Source organism: Ctenopharyngodon idella, chromosome 8, assembly GCF_019924925.1.
Source record: "Ctenopharyngodon idella isolate HZGC_01 chromosome 8, HZGC01, whole genome shotgun sequence".
NCBI lineage: Eukaryota > Metazoa > Chordata > Actinopteri > Cypriniformes > Xenocyprididae > Ctenopharyngodon > Ctenopharyngodon idella.
Window position 1 is genome coordinate 3,609,188 of NC_067227.1, and position 19,006 is coordinate 3,628,193.

General features: G+C 37.6%; 1 protein-coding gene and 1 pseudogene across 1 annotated transcript in view; one reads left to right on the top strand and one right to left on the bottom strand.

Moving 5' to 3' along the window:
• Positions 1-12,915, bottom strand: part of LOC127517762 (GTPase IMAP family member 9-like) — an 86,464-nt gene extending 73,549 nt beyond the window's left edge. The window contains exon 1 of the mRNA XM_051903849.1: positions 12,848-12,915. The gene's annotated coding sequence lies outside the window, so the exon portion shown is untranslated. The remainder of the gene's footprint in view (positions 1-12,847) is intronic.
• Positions 12,916-14,769: 1,854 nt separating this feature from the next.
• LOC127517765 (serine/threonine-protein kinase pim-1-like) lies at positions 14,770-18,650 on the top strand (annotated as a pseudogene).
• The last annotated feature ends 356 nt before the right edge of the window (positions 18,651-19,006 follow it).

The window sequence follows — 19,006 nt, forward strand, 5'->3', positions numbered from 1 at the left end:
CACGAGGGCTTTGCTTTTCATTTGGGACAGGGCCTTTGTCTGACACCCATTTCAGGTCTTGGAGTCTCTACTAATGAGCTGATGACCTGAATCAAGTGTGTTTGATTAGGGAAACATACTAAATGTGCAATGCTGGAGAAGCTTCAGAAACAAAACACTTTTATGAAACATATTCATCTTCTCTATTATGCATAGGAGCAGATATTAGTTAACAGCCTACCTAAAGTCTGTAAAAAAAAAAAAATCTTTTTATTATTATTTATGAACAATATTGCAAAATCATCAATCACATTTAATAGCTGCAAAATAAAATCATTGTCTTTTATAAAAGTATATTATAATATTCAATGTTATTATTATAATAAATATTCAATGTTAAGATTTACATTTAGGTTTAAGTTTCAATTGAAGGAGTGCAATATGTCAATTTTCATTTATCAATTATGATTAATCTATGTGCTGCAAAACCATGTCTTTTATTGTTTTGAATATCAAGTATAAAATATACAATTTTACACAAGTTGAAGGCACTGTATGGTAACATGTCTGATAACTCAACAGTAGATCTCTGAAGGCTCTGAAAGCAACCTCTGCGGCTGTTCAGTTGAACTAAACTCAAATTATTTGCAAAAGTACAATTATTTATTTTCACATCCTTCGGAAAGCAATATCGGCAGATGCTAATGTTGCTACTTCAAGCCAAGATGCAAGAGGCTAAAGCGGATGGATGGATGGATGGAGACGCCGCTGGATTCAGCCCACAGACACACAGATGAACAGATGACACTTCTGGAGTGACCGCTCTTACACCTGGAACAAATAAAACAGAAATGAGGTGAGAAAAGTTGCAGTTTCTCATTTTTAGGTGTAAATTATGAAGTGACGTTGAAGAGCTTCAGGAAACTACATAGAGTTCAATATACTCATAAAATGTTTGTCATTTACCGTCAGTACTTCTGGATGTTTCCATCTCAGTAATTTGGTCCTTCATCTCATCCTGAGCTCTTGTTTTTGGTGGATTTTTTTCATCAAACAGAGAGAGATTTTCTGAACCGATGTCACTTCTGGAGTGGCTGTGACCGGTGTACACCTGGAACAAAAGACAGAAATGAGTTTTATTACCTAAATTCATTACACTTAGAACAGGTGAGATGTTCAAAATACATCTTAAATAGTTTCTAGCTCATGGCTCAGTACCTAAAACCATTCGTGGTAAACAATCCTTTCCAGATCAGGCCGACGCTCAGGCTTCTGCTGCAGAAGAGAGCAGATCAAATGGCAGCAATCTGTGCAGAAAGATGGAGAGATGTCTGATTATTACCGTAAACTTTACATCCGCTCCACTGAATCCTTATTCTAAGATCTTCATGTCAGAAAGCCGACAAATTCCTGCATTATCTATACGGCCATCTCCTATAAAGCCTATGAAGTTTAGCATTAGAATTGTACTTGAAGTAATAAACAAATCACCTTCTGTCAAGCCCGGTTTGTACCAGGTGTTCATGTTGATTCTGTACAGGTCAAAAGTATCTGGAAAGTATCCGCACAGCATTCTGAACAAGAGGATCCCCAGAGTCCAGACCGTCGCCGGCTTTCCATGAAACTCGCCCTCCATCCTGTACTCGGGAGGGCAGTACATCATTGTGCCTGGAGGAAAAAGAGTTTGTCCCATGTGTGAGTCTCTACCGCAGCATGAGTTCACTGATTCACAAGAGTTTTGAGAACTAATACACACCACAGAATCTCGTGTAGGCAGATTCTGTCAGTAGATCGCCGCATCCAAAGTCAATGAGTTTGACTTCGAGGTTATTAAAATCTATCAGCAGGTTCTCCAATTTGATGTCCCCATGGTAAACCCCACGGCGACAGCACACATCAGCGGCTAGTGTTGCCCCCCACATGATGAGCCGAGCAAAGTTCTCGTCGATGCTGCCGCCGTTGCGTTCCACTAAGCGAGACACATCCATGCTGTGCGAGAAACGCTCGAGGACCATGACGTAGAAGTCCTGCTGGTCCTGCCAGTCCAGCAGCTTGATGATGTCCGTCACTGGACCTTTATTGGCCAGGATTGTCAGAGCGACTTCTTTGGGAAGGGGCTCGGGATGATCAGGCTGGAAGAAAGAAATATTATATGATGTTAGATGGTTTTAAACAGGGATTTAACTCAGTCTCGATTGAGTTTGTCTATTGAAAAATCACTTATTCTCACAATGCTGATACACTCCGTGTGTTTTGTCTTTTTGACAAATTTCACTGCCACCTGATGGACAAAACAAAAAGCAATTAATGTGTGTAGAGGTCGTATCATAAATTTCAAGCGAGAGTTTAAGTTCTAACAGATCAAGAGCCCTAAAGAGTGAATATATGATACAGGTAGATGGCTTACGTTGGATAAAGTGAGATAATTCAGATCAAAAACCATTTGCTAAGTAAAAAAGACGTCAAACCTTCTGGCCATCCGCCAAACGAGTGCCTTCATAGACAGCACCAAATCCACCTTGCCCCAGCTTACGGCCAATTGCATATCGGCAGCAAATGTTGTCTATTAAGTGATGAACAGAACAAGACGATGTTTAGTGGTGCTGCTTTGCAGATATTGTGAGATTATTGTTGGGGACTGTGTTAGGAAACTCACCCTCAGGTCTCATGTTCACTTCATTACTGTCCAGCGGTTTCGTCAGAGGAGACGTTTCACCTGCTGTCAGACTGACTGGAGCGTCGTGAACATGAGTTTGGAGCTCTTCGAGCACCAGAGGCTCAGCAGCGGGAAGGACTCGAATAACACCGGCAGGAGGTTCCTCGAGATCAATGACCTCTACAGATCTGGAGATGGACTGTAGAGACTTTTGATCTGAAGAGGAGAATATCAGCACAAGAAGTTAGCTAGCAGTCAATTAACTGGTAAAATACTGATTTATTGGGAACAGCGACGCTTTGATATTGAAGTAAGTTACTAATTGTTCATCTATTGATTTTTAAAGTGCAAAAAAGTAGAATTTTATTGATTTTTACACTTAATTATTATAGAGGGTCTGTTTAAAACCATCCTGTAGGGGGCAGAAAAGTTCCTGTTACTCATTTAGGTGTAAATTGAAGTGACTTTATAACATAGTTGTGTCATTTACCGTCGGTACTTCTCCTGGGTGTTTCCGTCTCAATATCTTGGTCCTTCATTTCACCCTGATCTGAGCTCTGGTTTTTGGTGGATTTTTTCTTCCCACCGAAAGAGAGCCACTTAAAGAAGTTGCCCACTTTCTTTTTCTTTTTCGGGCGCGAGTTGGGAAGCACGTCTCCCTCTCCCTCAGCAGCATCAACAGGCTTCTCATCAGGCCGATGAGGATGTTGTTTCTCCGCCGTGCTGCTGCTGCTGGGGTTTGGGTCGTAAACCTGCTCGCTATCCGTAAAAGATCGTACTCGTGAACTTCTCTGTCCCATGATGAACCACTGATGGTATCAATCAATCAGACTAGAGCAGCTACAAACCGAGTGAGTGAGTAAAATGTGAAGAGTTGTCTGGTTTTACCCGCGCGACACTCTAAACTCACTTTGACGACATAGTGGCTAACAGACACAGCCTAGCATAGGAGTTTAATTTGAAAAACAACATCAGAACAATGTGTAAGCTAATATTATACCATCCACATGCTTATAGAATTACATCTGAATCTAATGACTGCAATAACTTAAAAAAGAGGAACAATTGAACTGTGCACGGTTACTAATATTTTTAAACTGGAAATAAATGTATTAAATATATTATCTGTTAAATAAATTTTGTTGAAACAACATTTGAAGTGAGCACATTTTTAGAAAATTAGTCTACATATGTTTTAATCAGTTGTGGAATCCAACCATTACACATATTATCTATTGGCTTTCACTTCTTGTCAGTATAATTTCTTTGCTCCACATCAGGTACATAAATTCATCAACTAACCGTTCAGAAGCGTCCTGTTTCATTCGACATGTTGTCACTTCTTCTCGAGTCCCTCCATCATTGTCCACCTTCGGTTTGAACATAAAAGGCTGAACAGTTTCTGACATTTTCAGTGAGTCTGAGGTAATCGGAGCCGCTAACAGGAGCTCTTGAAACTCCGCCCTCTTTGTAGGAGCAGCAGCTCGTTTGCATTTAAAGGGACACACACAAAAACAGCGTGTTTGCTCACCCTCAAAAAGTGACCAATTTAACAAGCTATAAAATATTATCTGTGGGGTATTTTGAGCTAAAACTTAACATACACACTCTGGGAACACCAGAGACTTATATGACCCCTTTAATGAACAAGTTTTATTTTCATCATTTTATTTATTTTGTACTTTTATAACACAAGATGCTTTTCAGTTTTGTAGCTGATTGTGACCAAATATCTTTTGTTTGTTTTTTATCAGCCCTGCAAAAAAATATGACCTATGCAAGAGTGTATTCTGTTTACTGCTTAGTGCTTACTACACCAAAGGAGGCTGTACTATACCAACCAGGGGACTAAATGCCACTAGGTGGAAAAAACTGTAATTTGCACTACTGTCTGTTCAAAATAAATGAAAAGTAACCTAGAATTGTGGATTTGTTGCTTTTCCGGTAACACTTTAGTTTAGGGTCCAATTATCACTATGAAGTAGTTGCTTATTAGCATGCATTTTACTAGGATGTTGGCTGTTTATTAGTACTTATAAAGCACTTATTAATGCTTTATTCTGCATGATCATATTCTACATCCCTTAATCCTACCCAATACCTAAACTTACAACTACCTTACTATTATTAAGCAGTAATTAGGAGTTTATTGAGGCAAAAGTTAAAGTTAATAGTTAGTTAATAGTGAGAATTGGACCCTAAAGTATGAACATTTTTTCTATTGTACCGAACTCATATTGAACCATGACCCCAAAACCGAGTTACGTACCAAACCATGATGTCTACCATTACATCCCTAATAATTATATAAACAAAATTAAACTATCATATGTAAAATGGTGGGTAAACGTGTACTTACTCTTTTTGATTTTCAATTGGGGTGCTGCGTGCCCTCCTGCAAAGTTAACAAATTTTAAAAAAAAGTGCAAATTGCAGGTGAATGCGTAAGTATAATACCAGTAGCCTATATGCATAACTGTCAGGAAATTACAGGTTTTTTTATTCACTTTGGTATTATTTTCACAAGTAAGGTGTACATTTTCAAAACTCTTAGTACTAATATCACAACAGATCATCAAAAATGCACTTTTTTCAAACGTTTCAGCATATTTTCAATCGTTTTAGTACAATACACAAAATCACAAAGTATCCTTTTCACAATACAAAATAAGTGTTTCATCTATATAAATGTTTCATTCACAGTAACTGCCTTTCATAATGCTATTACTGTCAAACTTTTTATTTGCATCTCTTCTCGTTCAGTTTAATACATTTGTCTATTATTTAATCCAACTGGACTTGATTAAATGATTAATCAATGAATCATTTGGTACACCTATAGATTTCTATAGATTTTGTTTCTTTAGGCATAGATCCTATAGAAATTATTTGCAATTTCCAATATGGATAACCGAATGTAATGAATTATAAGCAATTTGTCTTAGATGATGACAACAATTTTCAAAATGTGTGTGTGTGAGGTCCTGTTAAACACTGCATTGTGAACCAAATGTCCCAAAAAGGATGGTAATACCAGTAATTTTAGACCTTGTTTGGGCATGTTTTTTTTTTGTCCCCATGAGGAAAACGGCTTATAAATCATATGAAATAATATTTTTATAAAACGTAAAAACGCAGAAAGTTTTCTGTGATGGGTAGGTTTAGGGGTAGGGTTAGTGTATGGGGATAGAGTTTGTACAGTATAAAAATAATTACGCCCCTGGAGAGACCCTGTAAACCACATATACCAACATATGTGTGTGTGTGTGAGAGAGAGAGAGATACAAAGAAATTTGAAATTTGTGAACACAGAGCAGGACAGAGTACAAAGAAAAAGAAACAGTCAATGACTGTATAACATCAGATTGATCAGAGATGCATCAGAAAAACGGAGACAGATGGCATTGTTTTACATTATAGTATGCCATGTGATACTGTAAACTGTAAAAGGCATTACCATGTTAGAGACTGCCACATTATTGTAACTCATCCTTCATCTGTAAAGATCAGTTATAGATTCAGTCATATGTTACAGTGAGAACATTTACTGTATTGGCAGCAAACTCTGTTCAAACTGATCACACTTGTAACACAGCTAGTCATTCTTTCAAATCCTGATCTCATGCTTTCATTCTAGTTGTACATATTTTTATTCTACATAATCACTGTTTCAAAACACAAGATCATTGTGATATGTAATGAGAACATTTAGTTTAATCGCCAGAACACAACAGTATGATCTTCTTTAGTACTTTTAACATTCAGTTAATTCAATAGCAAACAATGCAAGATACATGTTATCCTTATGTTACCCTTGTTGCTGAAATAATTACACAGGCTACGGATGCCACATTAGAAAATGCACTTACATTACCTAAATTACATAATTGACATAAAATCCATGTTTGTAAGAATATCTATTCAGTGTGTTATCAAAAGGTGTAAAGTATGACTCAGTCGTGAGATTTTGTGTAGAACAGCGTGTGCTGGCAATACAGTAAATGTTCTTACTGTAACATATGACTGAATTTATACTGTAGTTGATCTTTACAGATGAAGGGTGAGTTACAGTAATGAGGCAGTCTCTCTCTACCATGGTAATGGGTTAGGGTTAGTCTGATGTTATACAGTCAGTCCTTACAGTCAGTTATACAGTCAGTTATACAGTCACTCTATGCTGCTCTGTTCACAAATTTCAACACCCCCTCTCTCTCATAACTATATATTATATCCCCGAACTCTAAACCTAGCCATCACAGAAAACATTCTGCATTTTTACATTTTATAAAAATATAATTTTGTATGATTCATAAGCCGTTTTCCTCATGGGGACCAAAAAAAAAAGTCATGGTAAACCCTGCGTTGTGAACCAAATGTCCAAACCAAAAGGATGGTAATAACAGTAATTTTAGACCTAGTGGGGACATTTGGTTCACAATGCAGGGTTTACCATGACCCCCACACACTATATCAGCTGCTTTGTTAAAAAAAAAAAACAAAAAAAAACAAACATACAATTTACTGGTTAATTGATTTAAAAAACTGTTCTATTGCGCTTCTGATTTGGCAATGAAATTCGCAGATTTTGGCTGCGTAAGATGTGAAGGATTATAAGGTCCAGTTAGTATTTTCAGCCCATGATGGCGGCGGCATCTAGTGGCTGTTACACAAAAGGTATCAAAGTGTCGCCTCTCGGGTTCTAAGCTCTTTGATGGAATCCTTCACATCTTAAGCACCCAAAAACGGCGAATTTCACTGCCAAATCAGAAGCGCAATAGAACAGTTTAAATCAAGTCACCAGTAAATTGTATGGCTCCTACAGTAAATGTTGTATTGTCTTATATATGTTTTATTTTACCAGTTGTGGATTAACCGTTCAACCATCTGAGGTAACGTAGTTTGCCTACTTTGAGTATTTCCATATTATGCAACTTTACACATTAATAGTAAATTAATAATTAATAAATTTAAGATCATCATGTTTGCAGCGAACAATATATTTCAGACCTAGTGGAGTAATAGTAATAATAGTATCTAGGTCTGAATTGAAATTATATATATATATATATATATATATATATATTGTACATTTTAATGGATCACGCTACAAATTTTGCAGTGTTAAATTAACTCTATAAGAGTCAAATTTAACACTCGGCCCGAGTGTATTTGGTCCCACTCAGAATTGGTGATAAATTGACTCGTCATAGTGTTAAATTTTCAGAGTTAAATTAACTCTATTTTGAGTAGAAATTTAACACTGCTCAACACTGAAGAGTGTTACTAGAGTTTAACACTAGGGGAAATTAACTCCGATTAGTGTTAATATTTCACTTATGTAGAGTTTATTTACATTTGTAATAGTGAAAAATTCTCTCAAATTTTAAAACCCAATTGGTGTTTTCAAAACAGAAAACAAGTTCAACGACATCACATTTAAAACATTTATTTAAACGCTGTCAGTCTCAAACATACACGTATATGCACAAAAATACATCACATCTGCATGAAATGACAATACATCACTATATGCAGTACAGTCAACATCTTTGTTGTACACTGTGGTCTGAATGAAAGTGTACATCTTGTGTAGAAGTGTTATAAGTGGTGCCTAAAAACAAAGTGTGCCTTAAAAAGTTAGTTCACCAAAAAATGAAAATTCTCTCCTTAATAACTCACCCTCATGTCGTTCCAAACCTATAAGGCTTTTGTTCATTTTCAGAACACAAATGAAGATATTTTTGATGAAATCTGGGAGACTTGTCACTTCATTGACAGCCTACACCACTTTCAAGGTCCAGAAAGGCAGTAAAGACATCATTAAAGTAACCCATGTGACTCTGGTGATTTAACTTCAGTTTTATGAAGCAATGCAAAACGGGACGTGCGTACATGAGAGCACCACGACACATGAGTGATTTGTTGAAATGAAAGCAGTCGTTGTGTGAATGCGTGTATAAAGTTGAGGTTAAACCAATAGAGTCACATGGATTACTTTAATGTCTCATTACTACCTTTCTGGGCCTTGAATGTGCTAGTTGTGTAAACTGTCAACAGAGGGACAGAAATCTCTCAGACTTCATTAAAATATCTTCATTGGTGTTTCGAAGATGAACGAAGGTCTTACGGGTTTGGAACGGCATGAGGGAGAGTTAATGATGACAGAATTTTTATTTTTGGGTAAATTAATCCCATTAAAAATTTCATCAAAGGCATCAAGAGAAGAGGCTGACTTGCATGGAATGACATGTTGATCAAGAATGAAGAACTGGTGAACTGAATTATTCTTCCCACAGCATAGGGCTGAGCACCTCCAGCGATATCTTGAAGATGCTCCTCAATGCTTGTTTCACTCTGAGAAAACCAAGCAAATTGCAGAGGACTAATATGTTCAAGAAAACTACAAGAAAATAATAATAAATAAAAACAAACCTTCTAGAAGACAAGATATCCCTATTTGAGACGTAGATGTCTTTTCTGGCCTTGACAAGACAATCCTTTTCCTGATGAACAACAAAGCATTTTAAGATCAACACTGCTTAAAGAATGCTATATGAAGTTAATCCTTAGTCACATTTAAAGGGTTAGTTCACCCCAAAATGAAAATTCTCACCCTCATGTCGTTCCAAACCCATAAGACTTTTGTTCTTCTTTGGAACACAAATTATGATATTTTTGATGACAGAATGCTGTCAGATTTCCTTCCATAGACTGCCTTTGCGACACAATGAAATTCTCATTTCATTTTGTACCTTTAAATGATACTCCTTGTTCTTTAGCAATGCCTCTCTGTATAGTTTTGATTCTCCATGGCAAATATCTGGTGGCACTCTCACCAACATAGCAATGCTCCTTAGAAAGACAAAAGCACAGAAAAAGGAGGGGGAAAATTTTTTTTAAAATCCAAGAGCAAAATACACCATTTAAAACTTGTCAAATAATTAAAACTTAAAAAAAAGAAAAGAAAAGAAAAAGTGTGATACTTACCTAGCCATTTTTGAAGAAGGGGTCACTGAGATACAGGAACAACACCACAATTACTCTGGCATATTTCTCATTCACCTTCCTTGGTTGTGATGTACTGCAAAATAAATTTAAAAATATGTATGTATATATATATATATATATATATATATATATATATATATATATATGAGATGATAAAACTATAGTGAAAGATCATATACACACAGTTAATAATATGAAAATTACCCATTCTTTTCTGTCATGTCAGCTGACAGGATATTGGCAGTTTTTCTCGTTTCATCCCCCAAAGACGTAGTTTGATTCTATTCATTTATTATAAGCTCCCCACCAGATTTCTGCAGTGGATTCCACCAGCTTAACGATTAAAAAAAAAATCAAAACAAAAACATAAATATGGTATGTAAAAATACTACTTCAAACAAGATTTATTTATACATATTCTTCTAAATGTTTAATCATATAAAGATCAAATTAATGTTGGATTTTTAAATTGATTTATTAGTTTCAACAGTCAGTTTTTTTTCTTTCCCCCTCAAATGAAATAAAAACGTGTTGTCCACCTTTTTTAGCTTCATCTTCTAGCCTCATTCGTGTACTTGAAAACCTTTCTTCAATAATGAGTGTATCCTGTGAGTCAGTGGAGTCAAAGGATGAAGACAGGGACTTGTTTGAGTGCACAGGAGAAGCTTGTTAATTAAAAAAAGTTCCGCCTTCCTCATCACCTTCTTCGTTGCTCAGTGTTGGGCCATGTTAACGCTATCCCACAGCACCATCTAACTAATGTGTCTTCAATAAAAATGCAATGGTGGCATTCGACAAATCGAATTTATGATTAACTTAATTAGACACATTTAATCTGTCGGGAGCTGAACAGTAGCAAATATATAGTTTATATAACATTCGAACGGTTTACATAATATAATTTATTCTGACATGTTTTTGTTCTGTATGTAACGTCGTAAGACACGCTAAAACATTTCAATCCACAACGACATTACGTGCTACACGTTTCGTTTACATTATAAATGTTGAAAACACCAGCCACAGCCCTACCTGCAAGATTTCGACCATCAATACATAAAAATGTGTCAGCTTACCCCCTATTGAGACGTTAGATAATTAAACGTTTAAAAAAAACTATAAACACAATAAACGGATACACCCAACTACAGCTGAAAGTCAAATTAAGTAAGATTACTGACATAATTTAAACTTTATCATTACCACGTGACATTGTGACGGAAAAAAGCACATTTCTCCAACATAGGCCGACTGACTAGCAGCGAAGTTACCTATTCGACATTTCCGAGTTTAAACCAAATTACACCAGATCAAAAAACTACAACTTATGCATTATTATCACAATTATTAACATCAAATATTAAACTTACGTTGTAATAAGTTAATTAAAAGAGCTTACCTTTTAGTGCGAGGCAAAAGAAAATGGCGGCGAGAGAACTAATGCTCAGGTCTTCGGCGTTGGCTTAAGGGGCGGAGCTTAACAGAGTACATTTAGCGAGGCAGAATTCAACTCTGATTACTTTCACCAACACTAGGAGGTATTTTTCACTATTTGTTGTTAAGTTAACTCTTTAAGAGTAAATGCAGATTAACACTGTTTGATTAACACTGTTGATGATGCATTGCTGTGTCCGTTATCACATAATTCCCACTTTTGGACACTTTTGCTTTAACGGACATTAGACAACACTGCAAAATCAAGCTGTTATATTCATATATTTATTGTCCAACATTCCCAATTTTTCTGATGCATGTCCTTAATTTAATTTCATATGTTGGCATTAATTGAGTGTTTATAATGCTAATACTTGAACTTCAAAGAATTTTAACCCAAACTGCAATGTAAATTGTGTTCCTTCCACACAATTTACAAGTCCTCTCCTAAAGCCTCATGGAATAGTAAAGTGTCCTTTGTACGTATTTCAAAATATCGCCGGTAGTAGGCCATCCAGGTACTTTTCAACTACGTTTTTATGAACTGAGACATATTACTTTCCTAATATAGCCTATTGTTTTTGCCTGCTAAATAGTAGGGAAGCTGGCATATTATCCCTCCATGCCAAGAGCAGACAGCGGGGTAGACAGTAGAGGCAGTAGAAGATCTTCTTTCTTTTGACTGATTTTTTTCACACTTAGTGAGAATGATAAACACAGTCTAGGGGTGTGAATCTTTTGGTACCTCATGATTCGATTCAACTTGATTCTTGAGGTTATGATTTGATTCAAAATCAATTTTGATTCGATATATGCATAGATTTGATTGTAGTTTGCTGATTTGTGTTACTTTTCTTATTTGACTGCAGTAGTTTAATACATCTAGAAAAATTGATTTTGTTTTTTCTTAGTCAACCTAATTTTATTAAACAAATGTCATTTAAGCTGACTGCAGTCACTGCACACATGACTGGCAGTCTTCTGTAATAAAGCAAGGCACCCTTGAGACATATAGAATAACAGACTGTGTTTATGTGAATACTCCACACAGTGTGCATTTTGACATTTGTGTGTGTATTTGACCTTTCAAGCACAATAAGCTATGAAAGAGAACTGACTTCTGGATTGCATGCATTACAGGTGGCAGAAAGATTCATATGTGAATCGAAAACATGATATCTGGATTTACACTGTCTAACAAGCTCTTGAATCTGCCTGTTTTCGGTCAGAAACTCCTCTATAGGTTTATCTATCTGATCTCCTCTAGTGAACAGAATGATGGAGTAATCAGCAGCTTTTTCTCCAAAGTTCTCCTGAATCCATTTCACAGTTTTCTTCTCCTCGTCTGTGAATCTCACGTCCAGTCTGATGACCAGCAGAAACACATGAGGACCAGGAACAGACATGTTAACACATTTCTCAATCTCATCCTTCAGTTGTTTTTCACTGATTTTTGTATCAAACAGTCCTGGAGTGTCGATTACTGAGATGCTTCCACCTTTCACCTTCTGCTGATGTTTCTGGCATGTCTTAGTCACAGATTCAGAAGACATTTTTTTTAATCTTTTTTTTTTTTTTTTTTTACTTTACACACAAATCCAGGAATTGGACACACAAAATGCAAAATGCTTCACATCTCTTGCAAAACGAAGCACTGCATTCAAAATATCAAAAACACATCTCAAAAGCAAACATTTGTCTTACGTTGCAAACACCTTTGCCATAATATTCTATTTTTGGATATATCATATACAGAGAGTTATTCAAAACCTAAAGCTTTTCTTTCATGAGCTCCTGTGTACATTTCTGTACAAGATTGAAAGTAATTGTTGAAAAATGCACGGTAAACATGAAAGCAAGATTGAAAACAAACTTTTTTTTTTTTTTTACTGTAAGCATTTGTGGTTGTGAATACAGTATTACACAGTATGAAAGAAAAGAAACACATAAACCATGTGTAGTTGGACAGAAACAATGGTTGTTTGAAAAAGGAAATCAAGACACTTCCTGTTAGATTTTTGTGTGTTACATAGAGAATTGTGTGTTGTGTTTTGCAAAAAGTGTTTTATGAAATTGAAAACTGAGTCTAAGGCTGAGAATTAGTGTATGGTTCTGCAGATTTGGTGTGTGGTTCTGCTGTTCGAGAAAATTCAGCAAATTCAGAAGCAAATGACTTTGAGATTTGATGAAAATGGGAATTCTAGGAGAGCAGAGAGTGATTCGCATGTGGGTTTGAATGTACAGTTTGCAAAAAGAGTTGTAGAGCACTGCCACGATCTCACTCACACAGTAAAATCAATTTAATATGGTAAAGAATAGATTTACACCAATAAACCTTTCACAGTACAACCTGAACACGATAAAATCAAATCTATTACATGTTAAATAGACGCCCTCTACTGGAGAAACTAACAATGTGCCAAATACACTGATGGCTATAGAAGTTTGGCCACATGTAGAAATGTATATGGAAGCTATACTATAGTAATTTATAGTAAATACTATAGTGTTCTTGAACCATACTATAGTAAAGTACTTGAATTAATTTGTTGTGGTAATTCTAGTTGCTGTGGTAATATAGTAATAATATAAACAAATTACTTTACCCAATAGTACTGTTTTCTACAACTATAAGTTTTCTACAACTATAGGGTATTTAATACTACAATACACTACAGTTTACTGTAGTAAAAACTAAAGTATACTACAGTATTTATTACAGTTTCAGTTCACTATAGTTAATACTACAGTATGCTGTCATTCATTCAAAAGTGTTGTAAATACTATATATAGAGTTTACTACAATTTACTAGCTGTATGGTTCAAAAACACTATTTACTATAAATTACTATCGTATTTTTTCATGCGAGTTGTTTCCTCCACCAAATAAAAAATAAAAAAGGTAATTGCGATTTTTTATCTCGCAATTCTGACCTTTTTTTCTCCCATTTCTTTCTCAGAATTGCGAGATTTAAACTCGCAACTTGATTGTTTTATTACACTTTTTTATTTTTATATCATTCAATTCTGACTTTATAACTCGCAATTCTGACTTTATATATCGCAATGCAATTGCGAGGAAAAATTAAGAAATGTGAGATAAAAAGTCGCATTTACCTTTATTTTTATTTAATGGCGAAAACTAGGCTATCAATTAGCCTATATTTGTTGTAATTTCAAACCAGACAAAAATAGGCTAACAGCAACAACTCCTATTAGTAGATTGCATTCAGCAAATATATAAATTATATTTTTTGGACTATGATATATTAGGAAAAATATCTATTTTAAATATTTAAATATATTTCAAAACATCGAAAACACCTGGATAATGCATATTTATGTGCATATCTTACGCATTTTTAATGTATGTAATATTTGCCTTATCTCACTGTTCTTTAAAGATTTTGGACCTGTAAACCATGTTTTATTTTTGAAACATACACTTTTAATAGTATATTCTATTGACGGGACTGATAGAGAATCATTAACACATTATTGAGACGCTCAAAGCCGCTGCGTGTGTGTGTGTCCCATGATGTCATAGAGCGCGTTCGAATAGAACGCGCGGGGTTTATAACGCGTGACATTCTTACACTCTTTGTGGGTTTGTTGTAGTGGTCGAGAGTGATTTTTCACAGCGATGGGACAGCGAGTTTGTAAAGTGAGTCCGATGACTGGCGAGGTGTACGATGAACATCCAAGTACACCCCCAAAACCCAGCATCAACACGGCGGTTCAACATCCTCATCCTCGCGATGAGACCCCTGTTGGTGCTGGTGAGGGAAACGGCCAGGAGAGGAGGGTGGTGGAGAGAGGAGGAGGAGGAGAGGAAGGAGGTGAAGAGGAGGAAAGGGTGGTGATGGAGATAGAAGGAGGAGAGGGAGGAGGTGGAGAGGAGGAGAGGAGGGTGATGGAGAGAGGAGGAGGAGGAGGTGAGGAGGAGGAGAGGAAGGAGTCAGGGAGAGTGCAGGAGAAAAGAAAGAGGAAGAAGAAGTGGTGGAGGAGGCTGACCTCTTTCTTCAGAGCTGCCAAAAAACATCCTCCAGAGAGCAGCTCAGGTCAGGGAGAGGTGAAGCTGCAGCAGGATGAGGGAGAGAAGAGGAAGGTAGCATGGGCAGGAAGAAGTAGTGATGGTAAATGACACGACCATCTTATGAGAATATAAATGACTACATTTCTACTTTGATCATGTAAAAACGTACACTATCAATACAATCACACACAATATCAAATATCAGTAAATATTATACCAAAATCCACATCGATGCCATGATGAGATCTTTACTCCATGATGTTAAAACATGATTACATGTCTATATGTACAAATGTTAAAATTGTAAATATTCAATATATTCTCTATTAAATTTTATAGAAATTTATTGTAGTTTTAGATTAAATTTAGCATGTCACAAGACCCTCCTCTCACGACTGTGAAGTGTCATGTTATTTTATCTTTTAATAGACTACATCTTCAGCCGCTACAGTGTTGGCGATCAGCTTGGGAAAGGTGGTTTTGGTGTGGTGTATGAAGGGAGACGTTTGGATGATGATCTTAAAGTAAGTAAAAATAAATAACACATTAACAAGCCAGCAAATGTTTGCCCTGTCTTATCGTCATCTTCTACTCTATGTCCTCTTAGTGTATCTTCTAATTTTTTTCATTAGGTGGCTTTGAAATATGTCACGAAGACCAGGGACACAAAATGTTTATCAATTGTAAGTACATTACACTATAAAACATCTCATATTAATAACAAATCCCTGTTTGGAAAACCACCTCCATCTATTGATGATGAAAACTGTTTGTCTTCTAGCCTGATCATCCAAACCCCCTGCCAAGAGAGATCGCCCTCACCATCCTGGCGAATAAAGGTCCCAGCACGCCAGAGATCATCAGGCTGCTGGACTGGCAGGACCGCCCTGACCACTTCGTAATGGTCCTCGAATGTCCCTCTCCCTGTGAGGATCTCGTTCAGTTCATGAAGCGTCACGGTGGGAGACTCAACGAAGAGAAAACAAGGCAAATCATGCGGCAGGCGACTCAAGCGGCAAACATGTGCTGCCTTCGTGGAGTACTCCACCGGGACATAAAACTGAACAACCTATTAATTAACAGTGAGACATCCGAAGTCAAGCTGATTGATTTCGGATGTGGGGACATATTGAGGAGTTCGCCATACAGGTCATACTCTGGTATGTGTTGTCACCCAAAGCTGCAGTTTGGCACTTGATGAGTTACGAGGTAAATCAAACTTACACATCAGACAAAATCTCTTTCGTCCAGGCACAGCAGTGTACTCCCCTCCAGAGTACTATGTGAGGGGGATGTATTATGGCAGGCAGGCGACGGCATGGTCACTTGGGGTTTTGATGTTTGTAATGTTATGCGGACATTACCCAAGTGACTATGACCTGCTGCTCCTTAAACGGAAGCTCTGGTCCAAACCTGGCTTGTCAACAGGTGAGATCTAGAATTAATCATTCAGAATCATACAAAACATCTTAACATGATCAAATAGAGCAGTTGTAAAGTTTAAGGTAATAATCAGACGTCCCTCCCGTCTTCCTGCACAGAATGCTGTCATCTACTCAGGGCTCTCCTGCAGGACAAGCCAAGTCGACGACTTGGACTGGGGCTAATCCTGTCCCACAACTGGTTTAAGGTAGTGAACCTTAGATCGGCTAAAAAAACATTTATTTTCTCATGAGAAGACATTGCTGAGTCTTATTTCTGTTTTGTTTCAGGTCGTCACATAAGGCCACTCCAGTTGGCGTCTCTCATAGCAGCTTGGCGTCTTGCGGGCTGCAATGGGAGACGCTTCCATCCCTCCTCTCGCCTTTGCATCTTGCGGGGCGAGCAAGCCTCGTGTTGCGTCTTGCGCCTTGACTTGAGGGAACAGTATTTGCGTCTGGCGGTACTGCTCCCGGAGGGCTGGGAGACGCTTCCATCCCTCCTCTCGCCTTTGCGTCTTGCTGGGTGAGCAAGCCTCGTGTAGCGTCTTGCGACTTGGCTTGAGGGAGCAGTATTTGCATCTGGCGGTACTGCTCCCGGAGGGCTGGGAGACGCTTCCATCCCTCCTCTCGCCTTTGCGTCTTGCGAGGTGAGCAAGCCTTGTGTTGCGTCTTGCGCCTTGGCTTAAGGGAGCAGTATTTGCGTCTGGCGGTACTGCTCCCGGAGGGATGTGTACATACTTCTTTTGGTTACCCCTTTTTGTTTTCTCCCTCATCTTGGCCACTCCATTCCTGAGGTTCTTGTCACTTTTGTACGAATGTTGTCTGTCTCCACCTCCACAACATCAGAGCTCCTTTCTCAACCACCTTGATGCCAGCCACAGGTACTAAATAGGTTTCCAGACCTGTCTGTCAATGCCTCCTCAATGCCAGTGCTCCCAGCAAGTCCTGCCACAGGCACCCTAATGGTGTTGTTGCCTCCACAGATATTCCTGCAAAGGCCCCAGCCAGAGCAAGCACCAAAGGCCATCTGGTCGCAGATATTCCAGTCATTCCAGTCTGTCGAACCTCAGAGATTCCTCCTATGGCCACTCGAAAGGTTTCTGTGATGGCCAACTCATGTCTGCTCCAGTCACTCAAGAGGTTCCTGCCCAGGTTCCTTGTCTTGGCTAGCTCTCTGTCTCAACCGCCCTGATGTCAGTACTCCCAGTTTTGGCAGCCCCAGTGATTCCTGCCACAGGCACTTCAAAGGCTCCTGTTGTTGCCTCAAGGTCGTCTCAGTCACCCTGGTCTCTAAGCTTCCTGTCATGACTGCCTGGTCCTAGACGTTCTTGTCACGGCTGCCTCAGTGGCTGTTCAAATGCCAGATCTCGTCCCAGTGGCAGGTGTTCATGTCATGGCTGCCCCAAGATGTCCAGGTATCAGAGCTCCCCATTTCATCCACCCTCGTGTCAGAGCTCTTGGTGTCCAACCAGCCAGTAAAAGCAAATCTGAAATAAAAAATCTGAAATTAATGTTTACATTTCATCATTTTGGGGACTCTATACTTACTAATGCAGGTAAGTAAAAGTGAGAGACAATAAAAGTGTTTTAACAGAATTGATTTACAGGAAGTGCCTTTTGACTTGTGATGGAATCATGCACCATAAACAAAGCATAAGACAAGTTTATGGTCTTTATTTTCTTTTGTCTTTGAAACAAACAAAAAAAGTGCAAAAGACAAAAGTAATTATTCTTAATAATAAACAAATGATTAAAAATGAGTTTATAAAATGTACTTTTTATAAAAAAAACAAACAGGGATCTTACACATTAAAAGTGCACTTGCTAACTTTGTCTACTTCAAAAAGAAAAAATAACATTTTTTGACAAATCCGTTTTTAATGATGTACACATGGTGTGCAAACTCCAGTCTTATACAGGTAAGCAGGGCCTAAAATGAACAATTTTAAAATTAACCAAGCACCAAATGAGAGTAAAATCGGTGTTGATGAGTATATGAAACGGTGTCAATCGTCAGTTGGCCGATAACATTTTTATGAATTCTAACAATGCATTGTTGTGAGAACATGAACGTGAACAAACATGAACGACGCTCGGGACAGTTGACGGGCCAGTGTGTCATCATCACAAAAGTTTAAGCCTTGCCAATTTAAATATTCAAGTGCAACACGACGCAAAAGGGAACTCAATTCGTTACTCATGCGCTGTGTGGGAAGTTTAGTGTGCGCATTTTATGCAAACATCCGAAGTAAACATAGTCGGTTATGGCTTGAGTGAACGTAAACAGTGTACAGTATCAGTATATTGGATCCGTGCATTTGGTCTTAAAGTGATGGCAGCCTAATATTTCTGCTGCTGCCTGTGTTTTTAATTTTAATCAAACAAAAAAATCACTTTAAAAAATCTAAAATGTTGGTGTCATAAATGGCTATTTTTGCAAAACCAGTTTAATGGCCAGTAAAAAAATATTTA